We start from the raw sequence: 24,529 nt of genomic DNA, 5'->3' as shown, positions 1-24,529 counted from the left end.
TCCACTGCACCCTAGGCCCTTTACACAGCTCTGATAGAATAAAGGGCCACAGAGAGGGGCAGAAGCTACCCTAAGAATACTGCCAGTGTAAGAGGGTTCCCCGGGAGAGGGGCAGCTGCTGGAATGGTTCTATGCCACTCTACTTGTGGCCTTAGGCATAAGGAAAGGGAGGGAGGAGGCATGATCAAAGAGCACTATGGTTTAGGTAACGCCATCTAATGACAGCCTGCAAGGGGACACTGCAGACAGAATGTAAGTTACAGCAGCCCCAAGCTGCCTCTTATTTATGCTGTGGGCTAGTGAGAACAAGAATATGGAGGCTGTAAAGGCAACTTAAATGCACCTTTGTTCCTATGCCAGCAACAATCAGGACCATTCTGTCCCTTCCTTCCTTCCTTCCTAAAAGGCACCCCAGTGAGGTTACATATCCACTTTGCACAATTTCAAAACACTTATAACAGGATGTAGTCTATTCCCACTTCCAGATACACACACCAGATAGTCTTAGTATGAGATGACTCTGAGGATCTGAAATCCAACACCTTGAAAAAAAATCCCTTGTGCTCATAACTGAAAGGTTTTTTAAAAGGGGAAGTTTCCAGGGCAGCTACTTGCTATCTGCTAAGGACAGCCAAGGGCCACTCTGCCTGGGATCATTAACTACAAGTCAGGTTTTATTTCAGTGCAGCAGACATTTTGAATTCCCCCTTTTGTAATAGCTTGTGCCTGTTCATTTCTAAACTGACATTGCTACCTGGCTCTATATTATCTAAGAATTTCCCAATTCAACACTTCACTGCTTTTCAGTGGGAAGCCCTTGACAGAACGCAGATGTAGAGGGGCTGAGTCAGACGGAACACTGCTAACTACAACAAACTTATAAACAAGACTGTTGAAGAGCAGAGTAGACAGGCCTGCCCTATAGGAAAAAAGTGGCTCGTTAGCTAGCACCTCACCACTTTCCTCTATCATATATTATAAATACTAAAAGCCTTTTAGTTTTACAACCATCCTACCACTTTCAGCCTGTTTCTCGCCACAGGTTGGAGAATAGGCATTAATTTTTCCTCCTGCAGGTGAGTCTGTAAAATCCTGACCAGATTCCTGGGGATAGATGCTCAAATAATATTAACTTAAAAATAGAAGCACTGCATATTGAGGAGAGAAATGGCAAATGGCTACTTAAATGTTAGCTATTTAAAACTCAAAGGGAGGCATAGGTGGGAGAAGTAGATGTTCCAATTATAGCTAGATATGTACAGAAATGATCAAAACTGACACAGCAATAAAGGCAGCTATATGAGATAAACAATACTACATGAAATAAACAATAATAATGAGATAAACAATACTACAGTAACTACAAACGGGAATAACTTGGATAATATCGAGGTAAAAGTAATTGTAATACAAAATGATTAGGGAACATGAAAAATGATCACCTGAATAATAATACAACTTAAAGATTGGAGACAACCGAATATCGTGGGGAGTAAGGAAGTTATATTTCGCAGAATGTGGCTTGATAGACAGCCCTCTATATTTATGCTGTTTAGAGGCTTACAGCATCTACACATTAAAAGTCAGACTGTGATGTGTAGGAGGATTCTATTTTGATTTCAGGAGACTATGAAAAATACCTTTGCAACAGAAAGCATAAGATTACTCAGTACAATTGTTAAATATTGTTACCAACTGTCAAGAAAGTGAAAGGAGGTTGCTTAAATAAGATCAGGATAAAAATAGAATATATAGACTTTGTTAAGATAACTGAAAAATTGTTACTCAAATATACAGATAGCAGGTAAACTGTAGCATTATTTAATGGAAGATTGTATCCAAAGTGACAGTGCATTCAATATCAACAACAGACAAAGCTAATATAATATCTGGTGGCATTTATTTTTTCTGATTTTTACATTGGAAGATTTTTTTAAAAAAATCTATTTTGATCTTAGGCTTGTTATCGTGTTTTCTCACTCATTCTTATTTATTGCTGTGTTCTCCTTCTGCTGTCTATGTAATATGCAATCTCTTAGTGATACAGCATAAAACTCACCCCAGGAGTGGGGGAGTTAAGATGGATTTTGGCAACATCTATGCACTCCGAATTCAGGGCTGCTGCCAATGCTGGTGAGTGCCCCCTACAGCAAAACTTAGTACTGCCAAAGTTATGGCAGCTCCTCCCCTACCTGCTCTGGGAGGCAGCACCACTACACATAGCTGCAAACAGTGCCATGTAACTGCTCAGTATTATTGTTGTTATGACTACACTTTGTGGCCCTACCCCTCCAACCCCCACATGTTATCTTGCCCAGTCCCTGACATGTCCCCTATCCAGGGGCTTGTAGAGGAGGCTTTGCAGGGCAAAATAAGGCATCTTGCATAAATTGTGCACCAGAGGAAATTCTCTCCTGGGCATCTCCACTTCCAGGGTTCTAATGTCTCTACAGCAGTTTTAATGGGCTCTACCCATTAAACCATTGGCAGCAGGAGGATGCTATGTATTCACAGTTAAACCTGACAGTCATGAGAAGAAGTTGCTTGTTAATAAAACTAGCACTTTGAACTTCTGTAATACCTTCCATCAGAGGATCTCAACGCATATTTAAACACTGATAAATTACGCCCCACAACACACCTCTGAGGAAAGCTTTTTTATTGCAAAAACATGTTTCTTTCTTATTTAACTTTTCTCCTCATGCTACAACATAATTTTGACTATGAACATAATGTTACTTAAACCAAAAGTGAAAACACAAAAGATAATACATAGTAGCATAAACTGAAGGGACTTTAAAAATCAGAAGCTCTGATTCCCAGTCAAACAAGACTCCCTTGGTGTTTTCTGGGACTGCTGATTCCATATTTTTCTGTTAATAAACAAGAAAAGCATGTTCTGTGACCTTAGAGTATTACTTAGCAGCAGTGAACTTTCCCAAAGGAGGCACTCAACATCAGATCTTTAAAGCCATTTTTAGGAAAGCTATGATGATCATGTAGTTAGTGTTCACTGCAAAATGCTGCAAATCAAGGGGAAAAATAAATGTGTTCACCACAGATATGGTGCAAAACCATATAAACATCCGAATAAAATATCAGTCCATGCTTTTTCAGACGACACGTGTTCAACCCAACCTGTTGCTGAATGGTTTTACAGAGCTTATGAAAATGCAATACACCTTCCACCAGGTGCACAGAAATCAAGGAACTGTTTCTGATAAACTTCCAACTGTGGGATAACAATACAGAGTGTTTAGGATAAGGTTGACTGTACACTTGTTGTACCTTTGAGATCTGGAACATTTTGCGTAACAGGTTTTTTTGTTTGTTTGTTTGTATTTTTAAACAACAACTTGTTATCAGGAAGTTAGCTGCAGCTGGAGCTGGAGCTGGGCTGGAAATTGAACTCAGGAATGAAATAGTGCTAGATTAAAGTTCCAATCCTTAAATGAGCTCCATGTGAACACTGTGGTCTGCCCATGCACAGCTCATTGCAGCACTGGGGTCCTCATTTGTAAATAAGTGCTTGAGACATGTGGGGTCGGATCCACAAAGGGACTTAGGCACAGCAACCTTACAAAGCAGACACCACCACCACCTGCTAGATTTTGAAGGGGATCCAGTCGGCTAGGTGCTCTCTGGGTATGGATGGTTGCCAACTTTCTAATCGCACAAAACCAAACACTGTTTCCCTACCCCCCCGACCCCGCCCCTTCTCCAATGTCACACTCCCCCTCACTCCATCCTCCCTCCCTCCGTTGCTTGCTCTCCCCGACCCTCACTCACTTTCACCAGGCTGGGACAGAGGTTTGGGGTGCAGGAGGGGGTGTGGGCTCCGGGGTGGTGCTGGGATGAGGGGTTTGGGAGGAGGTGTGGGGTGCAGACTCCAAGAGGGGGCCCAGGTTTGGGACAGGGGATTGGGGTGAGAGAGGGAGTGAGGGGTGGTGCAGGCCCTGGGAGGGAGTTAGGGTGCAGGAGAGGGTTCCAACCTGGGACAGGCGGTTGGGGAGTGGGAGGGGGATCAGGGCGCGGGCTCCAGCCAGGCTGTGCTTTCCTCAGGCAGCTCCCGGTCAATGGTTCAATGGGGCTAAGGCAGGCTCCCTGCCTGCCCTGCCTCCGCATGGCTCCCAGAAGCAGCGACATGTCCGGCTCCTAGGCGGAGGAGTCAGGGGAGCTCTGGGTACTGCCTGCTCCTGCAGGTGCCCACCCCCACAGCTCCCATTGGCCACAGTTTCCGACCACTCAGACCTGCGAAACCGACACATGGGGCAGGGGCAGAATGTGGAGCTTCCCTGGCAGCCCCTGCGCCTATGGGCCACAGAGACATGTTGCCACCTCCAGGAGCCACATGGAGGCAGGACAAGCAGGGAACCTGTCTTAGCCCCACTGCGCCTCTGACTGGACTGTTAGTGGCCCGATCAGCAGTGCTGACCAGAGTCAACAGGATCCCTTTTCGACCAGGCATTCCAGTTGCAAACCAGGTGCCTGGCAACCCTATGAGTATGCCTACCACACTGGGGCCCCACATGCAAAATAGATGGAGAGCGTGACTATATTTCCCTGTTCATGCATCACACTGGGGATTAGATGGGTGCTAGGTGTTTGAGGAAGGCAGCAGTGCATGCCCAGAGCCAGAAACTTAGGTGCTGAGGGGACTTTTACTGCAACAATGTAGGTGCTAAGTGAGTTTAGGCACTTAACAGGGTTAGGCAGAAGCCAAGGGGAGTTTCATAGATCATAGTGGTGCCTAAGTCTAGGACATAGGCACATATGTCTGGGGTTTAGGTACCAAACTATCTTTGTGGATCTGGGCTTTAGTTGTTGTTCTTCTTGTTGTTATTCTGATCCAATGAATAAATACAAAATAACAAACTTATTAAAGTTAATTTTGAAAAGAGTGGCTCTACTGACTGAATCCTGAGAGATATAACACCAATCATACTACATTACCTGTAAAATGGAAAACAAAAAACAAAATAAGGTTTGACCCCAGTTTTCAGGTGCTCTCGATTATTATAAAGGATATTGGCTTCCAAGGGCTATTACAGCACATTGAGCTATGTTATTCCCTCCCAAGCAGACATTTCTTCTCTACTACTGTTGTGCCTTGTATTCAGGATAGCTTTACTAATAATCAAAGTGACAGCATGCACGTGCTCTTAGATAAGCAGAGGGAAAAGGCATAAATCTTGCCATTGCTATGTGGACAAGCAGCCAAACTACAATACTATAGTATATACTCACTTTATTTCCAAATCTTTCTGAATTGGAAAGTCAAAATATCAAAAAAATTCACAGAATGAAATGTTCCGTATAATTTTGGTTTTGAAACGTCAAAACTAAAAATGTTGCCACTTTCTATCAAAATGAAATGTTCCAAAATGAAATAAATTTCACATTTAAAGTGTCAATTCAGAACAAAAAATGTGTTAATTATTCCAATAGAAAAATTGAATGTGTTAATTATTCTAATAGAAAAATGGAATCTTTGCTGTACAAGAATTAATCTACTTCTGTTTCTCATTTTTCCACTCAGTATCCTGTGTCTGGGTTACCATAATCATCTCAACATTTAATTGTGAAGCTACTGTCAAGGTTCCTTCCCCACTCTGAACTCTGGGATACAGATGTGGGAACCTGCATGAAAACCCCCTAAGCTTATTTTTACCAGCTTATGTTAAAACTTCCCCAAGGTACAAACTATTTTCTTTTTTCCCTTGGACTTTATTGCTGCCACCACCAAGCTTTTAACAGATATATAACCGGGAAAGAGCCCGCTTGGAAACGTCTTTCCCCCCAAAAATCCTCCCCAAGCCCTACACCCCCTTTCCTGGGGAAGGCTTGATAAAAATCCTCACCAATTTCCATACGTGAACACAGACCAAACCCTTGGATCTTAAGAACAACGAAAAGGCAATCAGGCTCTTAAAAGAAGAATTTTAATAGAAGAAAAAGTAAAAGAATCACCCCTGTAAAATCAGGATGGTAAATACCTTACAGGGTAATCAGATTCAAAACACAGAGAATCCCTCTAGGCAAAACCTTACAAAAAGACACAAAAACAGGAATATACATTCCATTCAGCACAGCTTATTTTCTCAGCCATTTAAAGAAAACAGAATCTAACGCATACCTAGCTAGATTACTTACTAAGTTCTAAGACTCCATTGTTGCTCTGTTTCCAGCAAAAGCATCACACAGACAGAGAGAACCTTTGTTTCGCCCTTTCCCCCCCCCCAGCTTTTTAAGTATCTTGTCTCCTCATTGGTCATTTTGGTCAGGTGCCAGCGAGGTTATCCTAGCTTCTTAACCCTTTACAGGTGAAAGGGTTTTTCCTCTGGCCAGGAGGGTTTTTAAAGGAGTTTACCCTTCACTTTTATTTATGACAGCTACAAACATAAAATTATGATTCTGAAAGAAGAATAAAGCTCTCAGAATAGAACTCTTAAACAGGGATCTTCTTTTATGTATAGTAAATAACTTAGATCAGTGGTGGGCAACCTGCACCCCGCAGCCCATCAGGGTAATCCGCTGGCGGGCCAGGAGATAGTTTATTTACATTGACTGTCCACACGCATGGCCCCCCACAGCTCCCAGTAGATGCGGTTCACCGTTCCTAGCCAATGGGAGCTGTGGGAAGTGGCGCAGGCCTTAGGGACGTGCTGGCCACTGCTTCCCGCAGCTCCCATCGGCCGGGAATGGCAAACTGCGGCCCCTGGGAGCTGCAGGAGGCCATGCCTGCAAACAGTCAATGTAAACAAACTGTCTTGCGGCCTGCCAGCGGATTACGCTGACGGGCCACAGGTTGCCCACCACTAACTTAGATGAAGGGGGAAACAGTGAAGTTGAAAGTAATAAACAAGTTATATGCCATACACAAGCAGAAATGTCTCTAAAGAGAGTATCTTTTATAAGTTTTGCAAGAGACACCAGGGGGTCTTCAACCACTTTACTGCCATGAAGCAAGCCCAATAAATACTGTTGCTCTCCTGATTTTAATAACTCACTATTTAAAATCACAGCACAAGATCATCCAGGTGATTCCCAGATCAATGGGATAAAGGTTCAACAGTGAATTATTGATTAACAGACAGTGCAGTGGACAACAGTGCATTATTAATATTCCCAAGGAGAGCGTTTTCTTTCTGCTACAACTTCTTTACATTCCTGCAGCTTAAAGGGACCATAATTCCCCCACTGCAGGAAGAGAGACAGACAGCTGCCAAGGCCTCTTTTGCAAGCTACTGTGTGGGAGCTGGAGGTGGCAGGACCACAGCAGATGCCCTTATGCTACAGTGATGCTGCATGGTGCAGCTGCCCATATGCAGTTTGGCTTAGAATGCCTTAACGTGGGCTATCATAACCCTCAGGCAGACCAGACTCATTCCATTTCAGCCCCAACACAAGTCCAGAACTGGGAGGCTGCAAAGATGGATTAAAGCTGTGCACAAAATCACTCTCTTAATATCCATCTCCCTGTTTAACTGTATGAAATAAATCACTTCTCAGGTAAACCACAGAAGGTATTGCATTAAAGAAAAATGTTCCAACCTTACTGTTGATCTGGATGATCTTGAAGACTGGAGTGAAAGAAATTGGATGAAATTCAATAGTACAAACTGCAAGGTCATGTATTTGAATCTAATCATAAGAGTTACTGCTACAAGCTGGGGGTTCATCATTTGGAAGTGACAAAAGAGAGAGAAAGTTGGGTGTGTGGGTCGATCACAGGAAGACTATGAGCCACGAATGTGATGCAAATGTAATCCTAAGATGCATCAGGCGAGGTATTTCAAGGAACAGAGGTAGATCAGCATTAATAGCATTGTACAAAGCAACACCTCATCTGGAATACTATGTACAGTTCTGGTCGCCCATGTTCAAGAAAAATGAATTCAAACTGGAACAAGAACAGAGAGGAGCTACTAGGATAAGCAGGGAAATGGAGGACCTATCCTTTGAAAGGAGCCTGGAAGAGCCTGGTTTGTTTAATCTAGCAAAAAGAAGGCTAAGAGTGGATATGGTTGCTTTCTATAAATACATACAGAGGTAAACCCCCTGGGAGGGGGAAGAGCTATTTATGCTAAATGGCAATGTTGTGCTATGAACAATACAGACTGGAAATTAGAAGGTTTCTAACATCAGACAGATGATTCTCTGGAACAACCTCCCAGTTGGTTTTAAGAGAGAGCTGGACAAATTTATGAGTGCAGTTGTAGGACAGTGTTCCTTCTGATGGTAGGGGGCAAAGCTCAGGAAGCTCTGGCTTATGTTCCTGAAAGCTCATGCTTCAGGGCTTCATCTAGCCACCTGCAGGCGGTAGGAAGGGAATCCCCCCAATGTAGTCTGTTTTTTTGGATATTGGGTGGGGGTGGTTTTTTTGGGTCTCCTTCCTCTGAAGCATCAGAGATGTTCATGGCTGGAGATGGGTCAGTGAAGAGAGTGGGCCAGTCCTTTGAGGTGACACTGAGCATTCTCTGGTGCGCGACCAGCTGGTTCTTGCTCACATGATCAGAGCCTAACTGATCACTATATGTGGGACCAGGAAGGGATTTTCCCCCCATGTCAGATTGTGTGGGGAGGGATTTTGCCTTCCTCTGCAGTGTTCAGTTGCCAGGATTAACTGGGTATATTTCACTTAATCATTTCCATGCCACTGTAGGTGCACTTGAGTCCCTCCTATTCTCTGCCTGAGGCACATAATAGTCACATAATAGTGGGCTGTAATATTTTGGCCCACTATAATTATAATATATAATTGAAAATATTCACAAACTGAAAATCTAGGGGGAAATTGTGCCGCATCAGTTGAAATATTTTGTTTCACTTATTTTGAAATATTATTTTGACTGACTTTTATTACAATAATTAGCTTAAATTTAGAAATAAAAGTTATTTCAAACTTGACTATTAGAATTATTTGTTTTGAAAATGTCAAAATGAAACATTTTGACAATTTTTGAAACTTTTCTGTGAAAAAGGTTTTGAGTTGAATTTTTTTTCAAAACCAACCCTTTCTCATCCAGTCTCGGTTTTGATGAATCAGTATTTTCTGACAAAAAAAGGATCTGTTGGAAAATTCCCGGTCATCTCTAAATCAATGTGTAAGAGAATTATAATGATAACCCTTATGAATCCAAAAGTAAGTTCTTCATATAAACCATCCAAAAATTGAGTGGAGAAATAAGTAAAATCTTTGCACAGCATGTGGGTGACTTAGTTTAGCATAAGTCATGCAACAGAATATGATATAATTTACTTCAGAATGTAATAGCCAGTATCTCATCATTGGAGAAGTTGGTGGGGAGTCAGGATCCCTGGGTTCTAGACCCAGTGCTACCACAGACAAGGGCAAGTCTAGGGCAAGTCACAACTTATCTGTATCACAAGGATATCTGTTTAACAGATATGGAAAACTTCTCACAGCACTGAACAGACTGAATATTCTGTAATACATCCTAAGCTACCTCAGGTGGCAGATGGGGAAAGCCCATACATGGTATGAGCTGCTCTGAATATGTTGAATAAGGAGCCATGGACCCATGGTTGAGACTCAGGTTGACAACCTGTCCATGTAAATAATAATAATAAAAAAAACAGTTATGGAAGCAACCCAGATAAAAAAATGTCTCTCAATTCGCCATCTTGAAGGAGATCGCTTTTGGGATCATTGAGTTAAAAAAAAAAAAAAGACAGTGGAGACAATTATTCAAGAAAGAAGGTTGAAGTGGTTTGGGCATGTTGAACAGATGTCAAAAAACATATTCGTAGACAAGCACTTCACTGGATACCACTTGGTGGAAGACAGAAAAGAGGAGGACAACAAATAACATAAGAAAAACATTGAGAAAGACATCACTGTCATGGAAACAGACTACAATGGAGCAAGAACCATGGCACTAGACAGATGGAGACAGAAACTATGGGTTGCCTCATGTGTCACAAGGCACAATAGAATCTAATCTAATCTAATCAAGGCTGTAATTTTATAGATTCCTAGATTCCATGGCCAGCAGGACGCATTGTGATAGTCTAGCCCAGTGGTTCTCAAACTTTTCTACTGGTGACCCCTTTCACATAGCAAGCCTCTGAGTGTGCCCCCCCCCCAATAAATTAAAAACTCTTTTTTATATATTTAACAACATTATAAATGCTGGAGGCAAAGCGGGGCCAGGGATGGAGGCTGAAAGCTCATGACCCCCGATGTATTAACCTCACACCCCCCTGAGGGGTCCCGACCCCCAGTTTGAAAACCCCATTCTAGCCTGACCACTTGTATAACACAAGCCACAGAACCAAAACAATTCTTAGAGCGTATCTTTTAGAAAAACATCCAATTTTGATTTAAAAATTGTCAGTGATGACGAATACACCTTGATTCTTGGTAAATTGTTCCAGTGGTTAATTACTTTCACTGTTAAAAACTTATGACCTATTTTATGACCTAAAGGGATCCTAGCTATGGTTTGAAGGCCATGAAGAAAAGAATGTGAACTTGTAACAACACTAGTTTGAAAAATACCATATATGCAAAATACCATGCTGATTTTAACTTTACTTGTGTATATCGTTTATTACAGTCAAGATGCCAATGGTACATGACCACAGATGGCTTATGGAATAAGAACATCTAAACATATGCATCTATATTGTGTAAAATACGTTATTCACAAGCTTCCTTCCCACATTAAATATACTTATAATTATCTCTGCCACACTAAGCAATTTATTAAGCGGCATGTTTGATTATAGTAATTAAATTGCCATCTTTCCTGAATGCCAGCATTCTTCATGACCATTGTATACAAAGGCAAACAAAAGCACTAAATGAAGATTCTTAAAAGCCCAGTTCCACAAGATTTAGCTAAATTTGCTTTTCTTCTTCTTAGCTGTTAAAATGTTACAACAAAGCATATTCCATGGCACCTCTGGTTCCACCTGGAAAACATGCAGCTGAATGAACAGTGAAACTCTGAGAGGAAAATAATCTCAACCTCTGGAAAAAAAACAACACTATTACTATTTGAGGAATATTTTAAGTAAATTTAATTAGTGTGAAGGTACGAGACAAAGCCCTAGAGACTAAGGCAATATCCAATATAAAACCGATACAGTGCACAAGTTTCCCATATTCTTTCCTGCTAATATGCCTTAAAATTAATAAGTTCTGGATGGTTTTATTCAGCTTAGCAAGATCATCATGAGAATGTACTAAAACATGAACAAAAATCTACTTCCCCAGTTTTCCCATCATGATTACTATTAAAAACTAAATTATATTTTATTAGCTTAGCAAAAATAATTGTTCTTTCAGGAAAATGGGTGAATATAATTTTGAAAGGCTAGTTTGAGCTCAGGTCCAGGATTCAAGATCACAGAAAATGAAGAAGCTGTGTACATAGACAATGAAGAAAGAGGAGCTGAAGTGGAATACCCTCTGCTAATAATTTGTTTTAGAAATAAATGGAATTCAGAAATATTATTAATGATTAGCTCACAAAGTAATAATAGTTATAGTTAGCTTGAATTTAGCCTTTACAATAAAATTTCATAATTGTAAAGTCATGTGCTAAAGGAATCAGAGAGGAAAGCTGAAGAAATGGGGCCAGATTCTCATTTACATGAAGGTCCTTTTTCATTGCTTTGACAAGGTATAGATGACTTAGTGGAAATGAGAATCAGGCCATTAAAATAGAAATCAATCTGTAGCTAAGAAACTTGGTAAATCTATATAGCAGATGGCTTGATTTAAAGTAACCCCACCTTTAAATTAGATGACCTGATAGAGCCTACTCCTGCTCCGACGTAAGTCAATGGAAAGTCAATAAATTATTACATGTAACTTTTTATGCTATACTACAGAGATGTAATGAAAATTATTTTGTAAGTGAATAATTTGTAGCAATAAAAAAATCCATCCAGAAACAATAATCTATATTAAAATAACCTCAAATTACTATAATGCATACCATGGAAAGTTTATTCCATTCTTAAGATGAACTTCTTACTATGGTAAGCACCTTCAGTAACACTATGGCTCAGCTTTGGGAGTGAAATTCACTTCAGTGCAGAGAATCAGTGGTAGTCCATCTGCACCCATTTCCATACACAGGAAATCCATTATCCTGTAACTATCCATATCCCGTAACTCAATATGTATGTTGGTCCTCTGTATCTGCACCATGCCCTGCTGAAGACATTGGCCTCCATTACTGTGCGGGAGTCTGTCCCCATGGATCTAGTTGCAAGATCTCACCCAAGAATAGCATGGTTAAGCAACTACCACCAACTTCTAAAAAGCAGTTCTTATACCTCCAATGACATCTCTCTAACTATCTAATTTGCACAAGTTGTTAAAAGCTACTTTAAGCTTGCCTGCTGCATCCTTGCATTCCAAGGAAGGCCGTTCCTGGGATTACTTTGAAGATATACTGCAAGCTACTGCACCAACGAAATATCACAGGTTCTTACTCATGCAGTATGCAAATGCCTCTATGATGAGAATCACAGTTTAAGTGACAGCAACACTTACACAGGGTAACAACTGTGCTTTTCACAAGCTTCCTGGTAACTAAACACTGAAGTATCCTGAAACAATTGTGTTTTCTCAAGAGTTTATATTTTAAAGAAAACAAAAGAAAATAAGAATACCAGAGTATTGTTTACATCTCAAAAGAAGTGCCAAATGAAAAAAGATCCACAGGGCTAGGAGTGTTGTTCTGTGGTTGGGAGAAAAGCAACTATATTTCTGCTTAAAATATCTTTTTTTCTTTTATTAAAATAATCCTTCTAAATAAAAAGAACAATTTAAAATTATATTACCATGAGCCATAATTCTTTGGATTAATAAAATAGTTTTTTACAACCCTGGTGTGCAGGAAGTTGCTATAATTGTTTCTTTATTTCGAGGATTCATCCCTCTGATGTCTGGCAGTGATTTGTTTCTTTCCATAGTCAGACCAGATGGAGAATGGAACATTGTTTGTACACAGCAAAAAAGTGACAACTCAAGGGAAGAACAAAAAATAGGTTTTGGTTTTTTTTAAACAAAGATGGTATTCCAAAGGAAGGTTGAATAGCAAAAGATATTTGGGTACACATTTTGACAGTCACTTAAAATTGGCAATTGCATAAAGAGGTTGATGACCTTTATCCACGTTTCTTGTCTAAAGATGTTTTTCTGTCCAGTTTACTTTGAGCAATAGTCATCAAAGGGCATTTCCTACTAGCATTCCCAAGTAGAGTGCCATTCAGTTTCCTCCACTCCTATTATACTAAAGGTCCAAGCAAAATAATGTATTTAATGCACATCTGAAAATTTAACAAATGTAAATTACAGAAATTGCACTTGATAAAACCATATATATTAAAGAAATATTTTGATTGTGTAACATTTAAACTCTATGGGCCATTAAGAACAACTCTTTGATTTAGCTTAATTTCTAAACTGCAGCATTTCTCTGTAAGGTCAGAAAGTAGTCTTGCGTACCAAATGGTATAATGGAGTTAACCAGCTGAATATATAAAATGTGTCTGCACGCTAGTGTTTGGATGCTTTGTATTTCACCACAGATTTTACAGCTGAGCTGAGCACTCCTCATTTGCTAACACTATATAAAGAAATTGTCTGATATTTAACAATGTGCATATCTTTAAGGAGTGGTTTCCCTTGGTGAATATGGCATAAAATAGGATATTCTTAATTATTTATATCACAGTAGCACTTAGAGGCCTCAAATGAGGCCAGATCCTTGTTGTGCAAGACACTGTATTAACACATATAAGAGACAGCTCCTGGCCTGAAGAGCTTACTATCTGAACACACCACGGTTGGGGATGTGAAACAGAGGCACACAGAGGTGAAGTGACTTAGCAGAAAAGCCTAGATGAGAACCCAGGACACCTGATTCCCAGTCCAGTTCCCTACAAATTAGATGACACTGCCTCTCAACATTAGCTTTATAAAGTTAAAGGCAAAGGAAACAGCCTCCACAATTTATTCAGTTTAAGCCCAAAAGCTTTTAATCTCTTTGCTACTGATGACACTGCACATGCTTGGGGAATGTCCATACCATAAATTTTCACTTGCCATAATCCAATGTCAGTGCCCAAGGAGGCCTAAATTGTGCAGCAGGTTAGAAATGGCATATAGCACCTCTCTCTCCTACGTCATTTTTTTCAATTTCAAACCCATCCAGATCAGTAATGAGCAAGAGGTATCATATAATTGCTGATCAGTGGCCTATATTTGGCTTATGCCATAAAAAAACACTTGGCATGCACAGCAAAGGAGTCTAAGGTTAAATTGGTCATCTAGGTAGAGAGTGAGGAATATCAGTCAGACAATACAGGAAAGACTTGCACTGCCATGGACCACACTGTACCAGTTGTTTGGGTTAGATAACTTCAGTGTCAGGGCTGTCATTATGGTCCGTCTCATGAACACAAAAGAGATGCATTATATATGATACATATATAATGTTGTCATAAATATAAAGGGAAGGGTAAACCCCTTTGAAATCCCTCCTGGCCAGGGGAAAGCTCCTCTCACCTGTAAAGGGTTAAGAAGCTAAAGGTAACCTCGCTGGCACCTGACCAAAATGACCAATGAGGAGACAAGATACTTTCAAAAGCTGGGAGGAGGGAGAGAAACAAAGGGTCTGTGTCTGTCTGTATGCTGGGTCTTGGCCGGGGATAGACCAGGAATGGAGTCTTAGAACTTTTAGTAAGTAATCTAGCTAGGTATGCGTTAGATTATGATTTCTTTAAATGGCTGAGAAAAGAATTGTGCTGAATAGAATAACTATTTCTGTCTGTGTATCTTTTTTGTAACTTAAGGTTTTGCCTAGAGGGGTTCTCTATGTTTTTGAATCTAATTACCCTGTAAGATATCTACCATCCTGATTTTACAGGGGGGATTTCTTTATTTCTATTTACTTCTATTTTTTATTAAAAGTCTTCTTGTAAAAAACTGAATGCTTTTTCATTGTTCTCAGATCCAAGGGTTTGGGTCTGTGGTCACCTATGCAAATTGGTGAGGCTTTTTATCCAACATTTCCCAGGAAAGGGGGGGGTGCCAGTGTTGGGAGGATTGTTCATTGTTCTTAAGATCCAAGGGTCTGGGTCTGTAGTCACCTAGGCAAATTGGTGAGGCTTTTTACCAAACCTTGTCCAGGAAGTGGGGTGCAAGGTTTTGGGAAGTATTTTGGGGGGAAGCACACGTCCAAACAGCTCTTCCCCAGTAACCAGTATTAGTTTGGTGGTGGTAGCGGCCAGTCCAAGGACAACGGGGGGAATATTTTGTACCTTGGGGAAGTTTTGACCTAAGCTGGTAAAGATAAGCTTAGGAGGTTTTTCATGCAGGTCCCCACATCTGTACCCTAGAGTTCAGAGTGGGGGGGGAACCTTGACAAATGTATACGCAGTTTATATCCCAAGAAACCCACAGAAAGTGTACAGAATTATTAAATACCACTAGTTATTCTCTGGCACTAGTGAGTAAAGATATATGAGTGTGGGGAAAAGCTTGTTATTACTCTGGATAAAAAAGAATTCACACAAAAGAGAGAATTTTCTTCTATTTCACCAGCAGAAATGTTAGCAGCAGCTGCTGTTACCAAAGTGAGCAGATTTATAATTAAAAGAAGATTGAAAAAGACATCTATTCAGATTTCTTGCACTCACCCATTACTTAAGTTGCACCACTAACACAGCAGGTTACATTACAAAATGTAATATAATGTGACTTATGCAGCTGAGTGTGACATATGCAAACATGACATGTAAGCCCAAGAAATTTAAAAAAAGACATGTTTCTCTGAAGAAATGCATGAAATGTACTTTACTAAACACCACAAATAATAAGGAAGATAATTATACAATTCAAAGGCTTTTTTGGAAGCTGTTGCTAGATATTTTCTCTAAATATCAAAGGACTAAACAACAGAAGAGTGCTGTCTAGCTTGTCTCTTTCACCAACAGAAGTTGGTCCAATAAAAGATATCACCTTACCCAGCTTGGCTTGCTAATATCCTGGGCTACAACAACACTTCAAACAGAATATCTTTTGAATATTTTCTATTTTAGAGCTATACAATTATTACTCTAACATTAACATTCATAACATTTCATTAATGTGTGTAAAAAAGTGAGTGGTTCTGAATCTGAACTGGAAATGCATTGGAAAATTCATGTTGTAAATAGAGTCTAGTGAGAATTTACATTAATGTAAATAAGCAACAGTATTTAACAAGGCACATGAGGTGCTGTTTTAGTTATAGCAGAATATCAGACATGGTGTTTTGCTTTCTCGGTGACAAAACCAATTGGGTTCAATTCACAGAATATAGAAATAGTATTTAAAGGGGGAAAGTGTTGTACTTAAGCAGGGGAAAGTTGGAAAGTGTAAAATATTTAAGAGTCATGACCCTAAGATTTTACACTTTTGTTCTTATTTGCAGCATTTTCCCTGCTGAATGATTTTCTTGTCAGGATCTGAATTGGATGTGCAAACTGTACCCTTGACGTTTCCATTTTTCTTCTCACCTGCATCGAAGGCCAATGGGGCATGTTGAGAGCTGAGCACCCCCAGAATTCAGGATTGATCAGACCCAGAGTTTTGGTTCAGGCTCATCATTAATTAAAGTGATTTTCTTGCATTGAATCTAAAACCTAATATGTTAGCAGCTAATATGATAATTACACTCTAATAAGATGTTCACTAATATGATAATTAGGTTCTAATTACTCTGCCTCTCAGGGAAAAAGTTAAAATCTCTTTTTGGCAGGAGACTATAGCTATGTACCTCACCTAGTCCTCTGAGAGACGTACTTCTGTGAGTCCCACACAAAATATAAGTGGGGTAAATATTAGCAGGCTGAGATATGTCACAATTCAGGGCAACTGCAGCTGTATTTCCCCCTTGTGGTGCACCAAGGGCTCCCAATATATCCTCCCAGCTCCTCATCCATCACTTATCTTGAGTGAAGAACCACATCTCTCACCCTCCTGACTGAGGTTTTTCCTGTCTGCACAGTTCCCTGCTACTCTGTGATATCCCCAACAAGCCAGATTGCCTAAACAGGCCAGTGTCTGCACTTAGCCTTCCTCTTCTAAGGCTATGAACAATGTAATTGTCTGCAATTATGAGTTACCAGACAGATCTTTTAAGCAAGCACTTAAAGTGAAAGCATTACAGAGAAAACATAATAAAAGCAATAAAAGAAATTTCACACACTAATAAGATTACTGAAGACCACCCTCCACCTCCAGACATGGGCTTTGGTAGGAGTCAGCCTTTTGAATCCCACAAACGAGTATTCCTGTGGTTACAAGTTCATAACATCCTTCGTTCAGAACCAGAACACCACAAATAGTTCAGTCTTTCCTTTCATTCAGCTTGGGCCTTTGATCTTCAGATTCTGGGAACAGGTGATCATCAGCCAATTGTCCTCTCTACAGGGTGTAACTTCAAAGGGTTGGGTTTTTTCATGACTGAGGGGATGAATTTGTATTCACCTTTCCCTAGATATTTCCCAGGAATTCCACTTCATATGTATTATGCCAAAAGATCATTCTTGTCTGCCACTTTGTTCAGTATAGTCCTTTGATCATCCAGAACCAATAGATAACATTTGCATGTAATACAATGGTCGCCAAAATTGCTTAATATTAATTCAATAAGATTTTCAAGGATATTGCAGGAAATTGCCTTATCTGTCACGAAACAGATAACTTGTTTTTCCCTCATTTAAGAAAACTTCCTCTGAAATATATCTGTGATTCTCACCTTTCAGCATCTGTCTCTGGTGCAGGGACTGCCTTGTTGCCTGTTGTCTTCTACAATGTCAGCATAATACTGGGTTTATAGTTAAAGGGACAATGTCAACTTAAATATCACAATTCTGTCTGCAAATTTTTGAACTACTTTGGTTACTGTTTAGACGAAAAATTAAAATAACTAATAGAAGTTAGATAATAAAAACACTTCTTATTTTTCAGAATGCTTACTTCAGGCATTAGATATTCAATTTCACCATTTCCCAATATTATAGTCTGTTTTCCCCTGTCTTTGAGTGACTCTTACACATTGCAAAAAGGGAAATAAAACAACAAAAACTGGACTCATGAATAAGTGTAGAATATGGAACCACTTTTAGTTAATTTTATTGACCAGATTACAAAGAAGAAAATTAATTGGTTTGTAATGTCATGATGGCAACACTTTCAATATGGTAGTTAACATATTTATTTTACATATTTTTCTGCATTTTGACAAGTTTCAATGGCCAATCTGTTTAGTGAGTTTTGACTATTTTGGCCTTTCTTAGGACTTGAGTGGTATTTGAAAAGTAGGACATGGATTGAGATTTTGTATATCCTGATCAGTTTAATTCAAAGCATTTATAATAATCACTTTTCATTGTGGGAGATGGCTTGAAACCATCCGTCTATTTTTTTTTAATATTCTGACTTTTTACTTCAATAGGATCATTCCCAATGCATAAAGCTAAGTATGTGTAGAAGTTTTTACAGGATCAGGGCCTATATTCTTGCCATCTATTCTTATAATATGGAGTTTATTTGGGTACAAAAGGTCAAAGAGAACTGCATCAAATATGAACAACAAGCAATGTTACGTTATGGTCATTTTTATTTATACTGCACTAGTGCCAGTCAAGGGTCAAGGCAAACAGACAGTAATACAGTCTCTCAACCAGACAGCTCACAATTTAGGAATGTGACAAGGTGCACAGGTGGAAGAAACATCCCATGCATAGAAAGCACTTAACTGTGCAATTAGCCAGTGAGGCTTTACATCACAGAGGGCCTGTGCAAAGGGTGAATTTCGCCCTTAGTGAAATAAAAGTGTAATCCACAGCAAGCAACATCCTGTAATGCAAACTGTATCTAATGCATAATTAATCTGTTGCAAGAAAATATCTTCAAAATTGCTACCCAAATCTTCTCCATTTCATGTTCATAGCAGTTTGATAGATTTGTTTTACAGAAAAAGTAGTTTATCTACAGTATTTAAAATATTTCAAGCCTAGCTGAGAGATAGAAGTCCCAATAAATATTGCCTTAGTGACAAAGTATAGAACTGAAATATGTCATTAAAATTTATCAGCAACGGAAAGATCAGAGACAAAAATGCATTGCTGGGATATCAAAAAGACAGCCACATTGTCAGATTGTAGTGCCAAGGCATAACTCAGAGAATGTATTGCTACTTGTGTTATTGACCTTCATTTTCTCCTCTAGTTTAAATGTTTAGGTTAACAAAATTTCTGTTGTATTACAGAATTAAGTGCCTGTTTCTCAGTTTTCATATGAATAAGAGATGAGCCAATATAGCATCTGAATTAACTAAAACCTCAAATTTGAAGGCTTTCAAATATTTTGCCTAGGAAGGGAATCAAATTGAAACACTTTGATCTGAATTTGGCTCTAGGTTTTGGTTCTGAGTGGTATTCAAAACAAGAAGTAGCTTATTTTTCTATTCTGGTTTAAATGCATTATATAAACAGCTGATTTCATGAGGTTTTCACCATTCAAGATGGCCCTCTTAACATCAAAACTTGATGTGTCAGCGCCCTCCAACCCAAACATTAGCTCAAACTTAATGCAAAAGTTGGTTATCGACTTTTGTTGTTGGTAAAGATGCCAACTATTAGACTTGGGCAACATAAAATGCTATCTCCCTAAAAATGCATCTTAGCTTCCATGAATGCCCCACTGTCTTCTCTACAAGCACTGTGAACTGAGGATCAGGTTCACTGCTTATAAACATTAGTTTTACAAACCAGCTGTGGTTCATCAGACTAGTACTTTCAACTGGCATACCAAAGTTGGTTCCCTAAATGAAATGTGAGCTGAGAAGGAGGACTTTTCTGGAGAGACCTACTGTGGTGGTCATGGCCATGATGGAATTACTGTGAAGGGGCCTGGTTATGTAGCAAGTCAGGGGACATTCAGATGGAAAACTAAATTAGGTGACAGCCCACCATTTGTGCTAGTGAGATGCCTCAACACCAGCAGTCAATGACTGAGGCAAGGATAACTGAGACTTAATCATTCATTAACCTCAAAATATCGATGCCATGGCTGGTGTGGAAATGGCAAAAAGGGAGGGAACAAACATTTTTAGCATGGTAAATATATCTAGTGAAGGCCTGAGATGTAAGGATGCAAAATTGTACTTTGCAAGCAGTGCAACTTTTTTGGTGTGACTCTTTTTGATGTATACCTGTAGAATTATATATCAGAGAGAGCAAAAAGTGCAAACTAGCTGAATGCAAGAAAAAATGGATGCTTCAAATAAATTATTCAATGAAAAAATGGCAATTTAATTAAATAAGGATTCTGACAAGAATATTCAATCAGCTGTAATGAGAGAGATAGGGGAACATGTCTGTATTTACGCGCTTTTCTGAAGTGGTACCTAAATGACTGTGGTGTTCTTTGCAAAGAAGAAAGGATCTCTCATCTTCAACCACCATTTTTAAGATGCATAAATGAAATTAAAAAGAGAAACCAAAACCTACTGAGTGGAGCTGCAACCTCCAGCTACCGGGCTGTGGGAAGGTATCAGTGTGCCTGCATCCCAAAATGGATGACAACCTTTTGACTGCATAAGGGACCAACAATATCAATTGTTTAAAAGTAGTCATCTTCTAAAATAACTGGGACAGAATTGTACTCAATGGGCCAGATCCTCAGCTGGTGTAAATCAGTACAGTGCCATCAACCACAACTCCAGCTATATCAATTTATACCAACTGACAATCTGGTCCTTACACTGAGGGATACTTTGAAATGATCTCTTAAGACATGAAGTTACCGACCTAGAGATGTCACTGTATATTTTCTAGACTGTGTATCAGTATATGTATGTGTGAACACACATACCTATAGCAAATAAGAAAAAACACAAGCAAACAGTTAAACAGAATTTAAAGACACTGTTGCAGTAAAAGTTGTTTGTCACAGGGAATACAATATATATTTGTAACTCATTTCATAGTTACAGTCCACTAGGTTTATTTTTATTATTCTTTTCTTTAGCAGTAGGATTTTTTATGATTTTTTCTTTTCTTACAGAGAAGTAAACACCTTCTTTTATATTACAGTCTATGCTGTTTTTATTTGTATGGAACAGGTACATTTATTCAACCATAAAATGTTTCGCTTCTATTAAAAAAATGTTCAAAGAAACATCAAAACAGCATATAAATGTGTTTTATCCTCATACAGGTTTTTCCTTAAAACTGGTCACCTAATGATGACAACAAATGAAAAGAAATGGCATGAACTGGCCTTGCAGTAAAGGAAGAAATATTTTGTAAAATACACTCTCACAAATTATGGTTTTTCCAGCGCTACTTAGCAGCAATGCTTGCTTCAGAACTGACACGGGTGAAAGCAATCACTCCAGTGCAAGGGCAACCGGATTATTTTGTGGTATTTACAGTTATCTATATAATTTAAATTAGATTTAAACAAAGCCTTCTTAAATGACTAGCCAATAACCATTAGTGACTACTCTTAAAAGAGAATCAGGTTTTCTGACGTTTTGTATCGATTTATTTAACCACTACCCCAAGTTTCTGCATAATGTGATTCGAAACAGGAATGAGTCAGAGCTGTGGAAAGGCCTACTCAGAATGAACAGTGACAAGTTAGTTGAAATGCTGCTCATGTCATGGAAACAATGAAGTGTGACATTTCATATGTTAAGTCTGGCAGCAAGTTTGCTGGAAAATAACATAAGACTCTCTCATTTGTTTTATTTTACTGGAGGGTGGTGATATGGGGGGAGAGTTTTTTTTTTTTTTAATGGCTATTGACTTTTCTTACCTTTCTAGAAGATGCTTCTCATTTATGTGGTTACTTTCCTAATATTTTTTGGATGCCTTAGCTATTCTTTTAGTGTCTTTTACTACACAGATATTTACAGGTATCCACATTACACACATCACAGAAATGTAGCATTCTTCTTAAACAGACATCTGATGCACTAGTGTGGATGCAATTAAAGAGAATATATATTTCCCTTTTGTCGTAATTAAGGCCCAACATCTGCAAGTAGTTCTGCACAGGCTAAACCTCACTATATCATCTTACCTCATAGTAAAAAAATAGAACACCTTTTTGAATTGCTTCCACCATACAGAAGAGTGTGTATATATATATATATATATATATAAAGATAATACACACAAATTATTGCTGACAATCAGGCATTTAAACTTTGAAGAACTATACCTGTCTAATGAAGAAGTTAAATGCTAATATGAAGTGAGCAGATCTTTTAAGCCAACACCTTTTGTTCATGCCAGTTTGTCAAAGTGATGTCCATAGATAGGTTACCTTACACATCATCTTTCTAGGAAAAATGGGAAAGACATTCCTTAGAGGATTTTAAGCTTTTTTTCACCTACATTTCCCAAATCTGGTGTAGCAGTCTTTTAGCATTGCCCTCACTTTCATATCAGAGTAGAGAGTCCTTTTTTTGATTGAAAAACTAGAATGACACAAAATTAACATACAACACATTAAAAGGATTAAAAACTAGATGATAGATCTCAAATGTAAGTTTAAACAGGGGAATCATCATTGAGCGGGTGTGTTTCTAATGTGTGCCCATACTACGTAACATTTTTACCAGTGAGTTGGGGGAATACATAAAATCATCACTGAAACAAAGATTAGGGAAATGGTAAATAATGAAGAGGACAGGTGACTGATACAGAATGATACAGACTGCATCACTTAATAAGCTGAGTACATGCAACGTGCTTTAGTATGACTAAATGTATGGTCATATATCCAGGAACAAACATTATGTCCATACATACAGAATGGTAGACTATCCTGGGAAACAGAATAATATCCTTGTTCCAATCCTCTTTTGGGGGAGGCTAATCAATGTTCCCTCTGATTTTTTACATTCATGTGTGGAATGAATTTTGTTATGTGCACTAATATGGAGGTGATGTGTGGCAGGGTGGGGCTGAGGGGTTTGGAGCGCGATGGGGGCTCAGGGTTGGGGCAGAGGGTTGGTATGAAGGGAGGTGAGGGCTCTGGCTGGGGGCACGGTCTCTGGGGTGGGGCCGGTGATGAAGGATTTGGGGTGTGGGAGGGGGCTCAGGACCAGAGGGCTGGGGTGTGGGCGGTGAAGGCTCTGGCTGAGGAGGGCTCTAGGGTGGGGTAGGGGATGAGAGGTTTAGGGTGCAGGCTGCACCAAGCCTGTAGTGGGCAGAGCACCTTTCCCCGGCTGCAGCAACTCCGGGGCTGGGGCCAAGGGGACAGGTGCCTCTCCTGGCTGAGGCAGCTCCGGGGCCGGGGCTGAGGGAGAGACGCCTGTCCCAGTCTGAGCAACCCTTGATAGTCTGCTGCGCAGCTGCACATCATAGAGGGAACTTAGAGGGTAACACTTTTTTGTCCCTTTTCAAGGAACACGATGGGAGTTTTGAAGATTAGATGTTTTTACAACATGATGAAGTATCTTCATGACCTTAATTCTCTACTCTGTTCAAGCTGCATTTGGACAGAATGGGACTCGCAGGGAGGCAGTAGTGGCTCCCTGACCCTGAGCAGCCTGGCCTCAGCACAGAAGTAAACAGCTGACTGGTGCTAGGGAAGGACTGGGTGTAGTGACCTCTCCACTTCCCACACTTGAATGTCCCCTCCCTCCCTTTACCCTAGATCAGTAGTTCCCAAACTTGTTCCGCTGCTTGTGCAGGGAAAGTCCCTGGCGGGCCGGGCCGGTTTGTTTACCTGCCGTGTCCACAGGTTCAGCCGATCACGGCTCCCAGTGGCTGCGGTTCGCTGCTCTAGGCCAATGGGAGCTGCTGGAAGTGGCGCGGGCCAAGGGACGTACTGGCCTCCGCTTCCAGCAGGTCCCATTGGCCTGGAGCAGTGAACCGCGGCCACTGGGAGCTGCAATCGACCAAACCTGCGGACGCGGCAGGTAAACAAACCAGCCCGGCCCGCCAGGGGCTTCCCCTGCACAAGTGGCAGAACAAGTTTGGGAACCACTGCCCTAGAGAGACTTGATGGAGATTAACTATTACAAGAGCTACATAATGGCCTTAACAGACCCCAGAATCTAGCCCACACACCTGATGTATCCTTAACTAGTTAAAACTATATATCTTTTAAACACACAAAATCTATGTTAAAAGAATTAAGGCTACAAAGTGAAGAACTCAGAAATTAGGTACTGTGTGAATAAACATTGCCTGTGCAACCTTAATTCAGCAGCCTTTAATTACATGATCACATAATATTGTTTTCCACAGGACCCCTCTCTCAGTCAGTGTACAGGATGGATGGTAGTTGTTAGAGAAATGAGCAGGCTGACTCAGAGGCAGATTGAGTAGACAGGCTTCTTTATTGCGGGGCTTGTTCCCCTCGACCCAACTGTCGAGTAAGCACTGGATTGGTTACATCACACTCTTTTTATTTAAGTTAGTATGTAAACACCTACATCTGCTACAACACCCCAAAAACCCTTATTAA

At 39.9% G+C, this 24,529-nt stretch overlaps 1 protein-coding gene across 1 annotated transcript in view; it reads right to left on the bottom strand.

The window, feature by feature from the left end:
- The window catches only part of GRIK2 (glutamate ionotropic receptor kainate type subunit 2), a 601,587-nt gene that overhangs the window by 415,185 nt on the left and 161,873 nt on the right, over positions 1–24,529 (bottom strand). The window lies entirely within an intron of this gene.

This window comes from Eretmochelys imbricata, chromosome 3, assembly GCF_965152235.1.
Source record: "Eretmochelys imbricata isolate rEreImb1 chromosome 3, rEreImb1.hap1, whole genome shotgun sequence".
NCBI lineage: Eukaryota > Metazoa > Chordata > Testudines > Cheloniidae > Eretmochelys > Eretmochelys imbricata.
The sequence above is the reverse complement of the archived record's forward strand: the minus strand, read 5'-3'. Positions and strand labels throughout refer to the sequence as shown.